This window comes from Schistocerca piceifrons, chromosome 10, assembly GCF_021461385.2.
Source record: "Schistocerca piceifrons isolate TAMUIC-IGC-003096 chromosome 10, iqSchPice1.1, whole genome shotgun sequence".
In the NCBI taxonomy this organism is placed as follows: domain Eukaryota; kingdom Metazoa; phylum Arthropoda; class Insecta; order Orthoptera; family Acrididae; genus Schistocerca; species Schistocerca piceifrons.
This window is the reverse complement of record NC_060147.1, coordinates 79,925,150-79,931,433: the sequence shown is the minus strand read 5'-3', so window position 1 is coordinate 79,931,433 and position 6,284 is coordinate 79,925,150. Positions and strand designations below refer to the sequence as shown.

The following is a 6,284-nucleotide window of genomic DNA, read 5'->3' as shown; positions in this document are numbered from 1 at the left end:
GCATAAAACGACAGTGGTAGGGACATCTGAATTACCCCGTATGGGGTGTGATCAAAAAGTAACAGAAATTTTTTTCTGTTAGAGAATTCTTTTTATTTATCAACACCAACTTTTCGTTTTCAAAGCAAACCCACTCAGATATAATACGCTTGTGCCAACGGTTTCGTCAGTCTTGGAAGCAGTTGTTCTTTTCGTTATGGTGCTCAGCTCTTTCAGCGATTCTGGTTTTATCTCATCAGTCGTGGCGAAACGACGTCCTTTAATGGTTCTCTTCAACCTCGGAAATAGAAAGAAGTCACGGGGGGCAATGTGCGTCGAATACGGTGGCTGACGCTACATAACGTTTTTTTTTTTTTTTTTTTTTTTTTTTGCCAAAAAATCACGGACAAGCGTTAAGGTAAAGTGTGAATAGGAACATTATCGTGACCCAATTACCACGAGCGATTTTTCCACAATTCAGGCCGTTTTCTTTTGATTGCTTCATGTAAACGGCACATAGCTTAAAGGAATTAATCCCTTTTGACCCTACTACCATAAGGCAGAAACTCATGAATCACTATCCCATTGCAATCGAAGAAAACAGTGAAAAGAACCTTCACATCTGATCGAACTTTGAAACATCCCCTTAGAAAAAATTATGAATGACAGTGTTGGAAAAACTCTTACGTTATTTGATGTTCAAACAGTTGAGCAAAACTGAACGTACTCAGACATTTCTCTCTTTACTTATTCTGATCATCACTAAACTGACACACAATATTTTTAGCGCAACGCAATCTGCCTTTCAATAATCCCTACAAAAGAATGGCTCTGACTAACAATAACCTATACCTTTCATGAATCATTTACCTCACAAAAATCTTCGTTACTCGAACTACTGCAATACAGCGAGCGCCAATACTGACAGCTAAATAAAAGATTCTAACTACTGAAGGAACTAACTACTGATAGGCGTAATTAGCAAACGAAAGATTTTGATAGAGAACAAACAATGTACTTACCTTACTAGTGTTCAAAAGTCATCTATCAATTCATGACATCCATCTTTACAAATTTACTTTTTATGGCGGACACACGTCCAGATCGTCCGCTTATAATAACCTCTCAAAACTTTAGCATCTCTCGCTCCACATTCACCACTGCTGGCGGCTCACCTCCAATTGCGTCGTTTCAGGCAAATGCCGGGATGGTTCCTTTGAAAGGGCACGGCCGATTTCCTTCCCAATCCTTCCCTCACCCGAGCTTGCGCTCCGTCTCTAATGACCTCGTTGTCGACGGGACGTTAAACACTAACCACCAACCAACCAACCATCCAACTGCGCAACGCTACGCGCTATTCACATCCAACTGTCCAACACTACACAAGCGAATGTTCCAACAATGAGTCCAACCAGCCAGCCACAGGCTGCACACAGCACAGTCAGTGATTTTCATACAGGGCGCTACGTGCCGTTACCAACACAAAAACCTAAACAGCCTACTTACAACTTGTCGAATTGTTTTCGATCTTGGCTTTTCAGGCAGTTTCCATTGGGACGATTGGATCTTGCTATCGACCTCATAGCTGTATACTCATATTTCATCACCTGTTGTAGCCTTCTTTAGAAATACTGGATCCTTATCGACTGATTCAGCAATGAGCGATGTGTACGAGATTTCACTTTTCGTCGAAATTCAACAATTTCGGAACAACCTTCGCTGTTACACGTTTCGTACCCGAAACAGATAAAAAAAATAGCTTGGCATTATCCAAAGGCTACGCCGACATCTCTGATGGAGAGTCGGCGATTTCCCAGAACCATTTTCTTTACTTGTTCGACACTGTCGTTAGGAACTGATTTGGTAGGGCGTCGAGGTCTTCCCGACCCTCTTTGAAACGTTTCTACCACTCGTAAACACTTGTCTTACTCATAACAGATTCGCCAGAAGCCACGATCATCATTGCGAATGTGGTGCTGCACTTTATGCCATTTGTCAAGCAAAGTTTAACACAAATTCTTTGATTGATGTTTTACAATCTTTTCGACTGTTAGCAACAAACTAAATAGTCAAAACAGCTGAAAATACAAATGTACATCATAAGCATGTGTACCAACAAGATAAAAAAAAATCAAAATCGGATGTATAAAGACCGCGAAATTAAAACCTTCTCGTTACTTTTTGATGACACCTCTTATATAAATAAAGATAAACATCATTCCTCCTCCACACGTCACGCGAAATGACCACAACAAGAAAATCAGAGAAAATACAAATCATACGGAAGTCTGTTGACTGTCGTTGTTTTCCCACGCCACTCGCGAATGGAACAAAGAGGCTGGGAAAAGATAGCGGTAAGAGAAGCTTTTGTGTTAGCAGAAGAGCCAACACCGTGTTACGAGTGGAGGCCGAAATCCACACGTTTTAGCTCACGCAGGCTGGCGTGAGGTCTGAAACATGACAGGGAATTAGAATGCAGAAAGCGGACGTAATTAGTTTGATACTTAACTTTAATCCATTAATGATGAACGTCGCTCTTGACGGTACATGATTCACAATATTATCTGTTCAGAATACATTCATAGTAACTGAATATGGCGCCTTGCTAGGTCGTAGCAAATGACGTAGCTGAAGGCTATGCTAATCTGTCGTCTCTGCAAATGAGAGCGTATGTAGACAGTGAACCATCGCTAGCAAAGTCGGCTGTACAACTGGGGCGAGTGCTAAGGAGTGTCTCTAGACTGATGGTGGCGACACGCGGGTCCGACGTATACTAACGGATCACGGCCGATTTAAAGGCTACCATCTAGCAAGTGTGGTGTCGGGCGGTGACACCACAGAAGTACTCTCCACTACACACCATAAAGAGTTTCCTGCATTACAGATGTGGGTGTAGATGGCTCTGAGCACTATGGGACTTAACTTCTGTGGTCATCAGTCCCCTAGAACTTAGAACTACTTAAACCTAACTAACCTAAGGACATCACACACATCCATGCCCGAGGCAGGATTCGAACCTGCGACCGTAGCAGTCTGGGTGCAGATGACATGGGAAGTGATAGAAGGGGTATAAGACTTTAGTTTATCCGAAGGTTAGACAGGAGCTCACGAGAGAGATAATTATACGTTTTGGTATTAGCGAAGAACAGGACAGCACTAACGTGTAGAGGCGAGAGATCTCCGCTTGTATCTCGGAGACTACTGGAGAAGCCTGTGTTCAAAGGGGGGAGGTGCCATTAATCACGTGGAACAAGCTGCGTCGGGTGGTGGGCGGATCTCAGACGCTCTTTGAAGGGACCACACACACACACACACACACACACACACACACACACACACACACACACACACACACACACGAGTGCCAACGTGTAAGCACACGCTCGCATCCGTATGCAGCACTAGGTCCGCCTACCTTATGGGTGTGGCCGCGTGGTCTGGGAGCGGTCGACAGTCGTCGCCTACTAATTGGCTCCTTTCGTGTGTGACGTCACACAGTGGAGAACATGACGCGTTCAGTGCCGACCAGACATCTTTGCGGTATAACGAGTTCACACGACCAGTATGCGCATCGCAAATACGAAGAGCATAAAATAAGTAATGTAACGCATACTTTTGCTGAAGGCAGGTTGTTTTCATTCAGGGTCTCAATGCACAGTATTATTCCTCACCCGTTTAGCTGCAAACCCCTATTTTTAAACACCTTCTCCGATCAGTGCGACGGCCTCACGCCTTGGAAGGCATGTATGCCCGCTTGGCAAGGTAGCGCTCTATTGATTGACGTCTTGCTGCATTAGTAACAAATGGTTCAAATGGCTCTGAGCACTATGGAACTTAACATCTGAGGTCGTCAGTCCCATAGAACTTAGAACTACATAAACTTAACTAACCTAAGGACATCACACACATCCATGCCTAAGGCAGGATTCGAACCTGCGACCGTAGCAGTCGCGCGGTTCCGGACTGAAGCGCCTAGAACCGCTCGGCCACCGCGGCCGGCATCCTCGTGGCCATACGTGCGCAGTAGCACTACCCAGGATACGTGATGCATGATCAGCTACAGAAACAGCAACCTCGTCAGTAAACGTTTCGTTTTCCACATGCCACGCAAAGCTCACTCGTGTTTTCGATTTACATTATCATCTTATTTAAACCATTCAACGACATCGCCCCGCTCCTCAGACCTTCGATTCTCTCCTGATGTAGCACTGCAATGGCTCCTATTCACATAAAACAGTTTCACTAACAGCGAATGGTCTCTCTCCTCTCCAATAGCTATACTGTTCACTCACGCTATGGCTTGTTTACGACAGTGTGGCTGTCACGCCATCACAGAAACAGTGTACAGCGCCAGATTTGCACCTGGTGGCCAAAATTGGAACTAATTTTTTTCCCAGCGGAAATCGGTTCCGCATTAACGCGTTAGCGTATCTACTAAGCTTCGCTGCTATACGATAATCACAGCGCACATTAGACCTACGCTGATAAATCCCACGTCCGGCCATCCTGATTTAGATTTTCCGTGATTTCCCTAAATCACTCCAGGCAAATGCCGCGATGGTTCCTCCGAAAGGGCACGGCCGACTTCCTTCCGCATCCTTCCCTACTCCGATGAGACCGATGACCACGCTGTCTGGTCTCCTTCCCCAAAACAAGCAACCAACCTACGCTAATAGCGGGACTTTAACGATATAACCAGTTGGCATTTTTGTATGTGATGGCACGATCGCAAGGACTTTTCACTCTTGCACACAGAACCTCAGATTCGTTTCAGTTGTGCCCGTGCCTCCTGCAGCAATGGCGCGTCTGGCATCACACACAGTCGTCAAAAAAACCAGGTGCGCTCAATACGCCGCTCACACGTCAAAGGCGTCAGCATGGCGTACGCAATGCAAAGCGCAGCCTTCACCGCTGCAACTGACAGCTGTTCACGTCCACCTGTTCTAGCCGTCATCTGTCATCACGGCCGATGCCGCAGGTCCGATTGTGAAGTCGCAAATAGTGGCACTGCGACCGACGATGGTGGCGAAAGTGAATATACGGTTATATACGGTTCCCCCCCCCCCCCCCATCCCTATATTTCCCATTCCTACACATGATCCACATCATCTACCTCTGGCTCTGCGAGATTTCTCTCGTCTGGAGTACAACATTTGTGGGCACCATACAAATCTTCGTTGACCTTTAGAATCATCTGTTGTATACCATACTTCCGCAACACGTACCACAGCGCTTGATAAACCGAAGGCCTTTTCACAATCAGTGAATAACGGGTACTCGGTTGCTCGGAATTCTTTGCTTTGCCCTAGTGAGCAGACCACATGCCATTCGGAGTTTTGTAATTTTTTATATTTATGGTACATGCTGCTCAGAACTCAATAACGAATCCTTCAAATCAGTTACATGCAAGTGTCAGAAATATCCATGAAAATCGAGTTTGATATTTTCGAGAATCATGAATTAGCTAAAACCCTTTAAATTTTTCGAAGGGCCACGAGGCTCTGTAGCAGAATGCTTGCATGCCTCCGAGGAGGCCTGAGTTCGATTCCCAGCCAATGCAGATTTTTAAACAAAGATGCAAGTTCATTCTCGTGAGGCGTAAAATACGTACAGATGAGAAAAAAGAGAATCAGTAGCGCTGAAGACTCGTAAGTACTGGTTAGAGTCTTGTTTTCGTTATCAATTTTTCGGTTTCTTTATTTTTCCTTCATTTCAAATACCTACATCGTTTAAATATAAAATTCCTTAAATATAGGCTGATTAACACTTCCCATCAATTCTGTATGAAAAATGTATATCTACTTATTTTTAATTCCGCATTGCTCACAGAATTCCAGTTTTCGTTGAAAATATGAGTTACTGATTAGCGATCTTTAACAAAAGATTGTTAATTAAGATTGCTTAAATTAAAAAACATTAAAAATTTATTTTCGTCCTGTTATGTATATTATGCTAACGGCACTGCCACAGTGATAACACCGGTTCCCGTCAGATCACCAAGGTTAAGCGCTGTCGGGCTGGGCTAGCACTTGGATGGGTGACCATCCGGTCCGCCGAGCGCTGTTGGCAAGCGGGATGCACTCAGCCCTTGTGAGGCAAACTGAGGAGCTACTTGATTGAGAAGTACCGGCTCCGGTTTCGTAAACTGACATACAGCCGGGAGAGCGGTGTGCTGACCACATGCCCCTCCATATCCGCATCCAGTGACGCCTGTGGGCTGAGGATGACACGGCAGCCGGTCGGTACCTTTGGGCTTTTATGGCCTGTTCAAGAGGAGTAATGTGTATTATGCTTCACGGAGAACG

General features: G+C 45.0%; 1 pseudogene; it reads left to right on the top strand.

Moving 5' to 3' along the window:
• The first annotated feature begins 5,930 nt into the window (after positions 1-5,930).
• On the top strand, positions 5,931-6,048 carry LOC124719246 (annotated as a pseudogene).
• Positions 6,049-6,284: the final 236 nt, after the last annotated feature.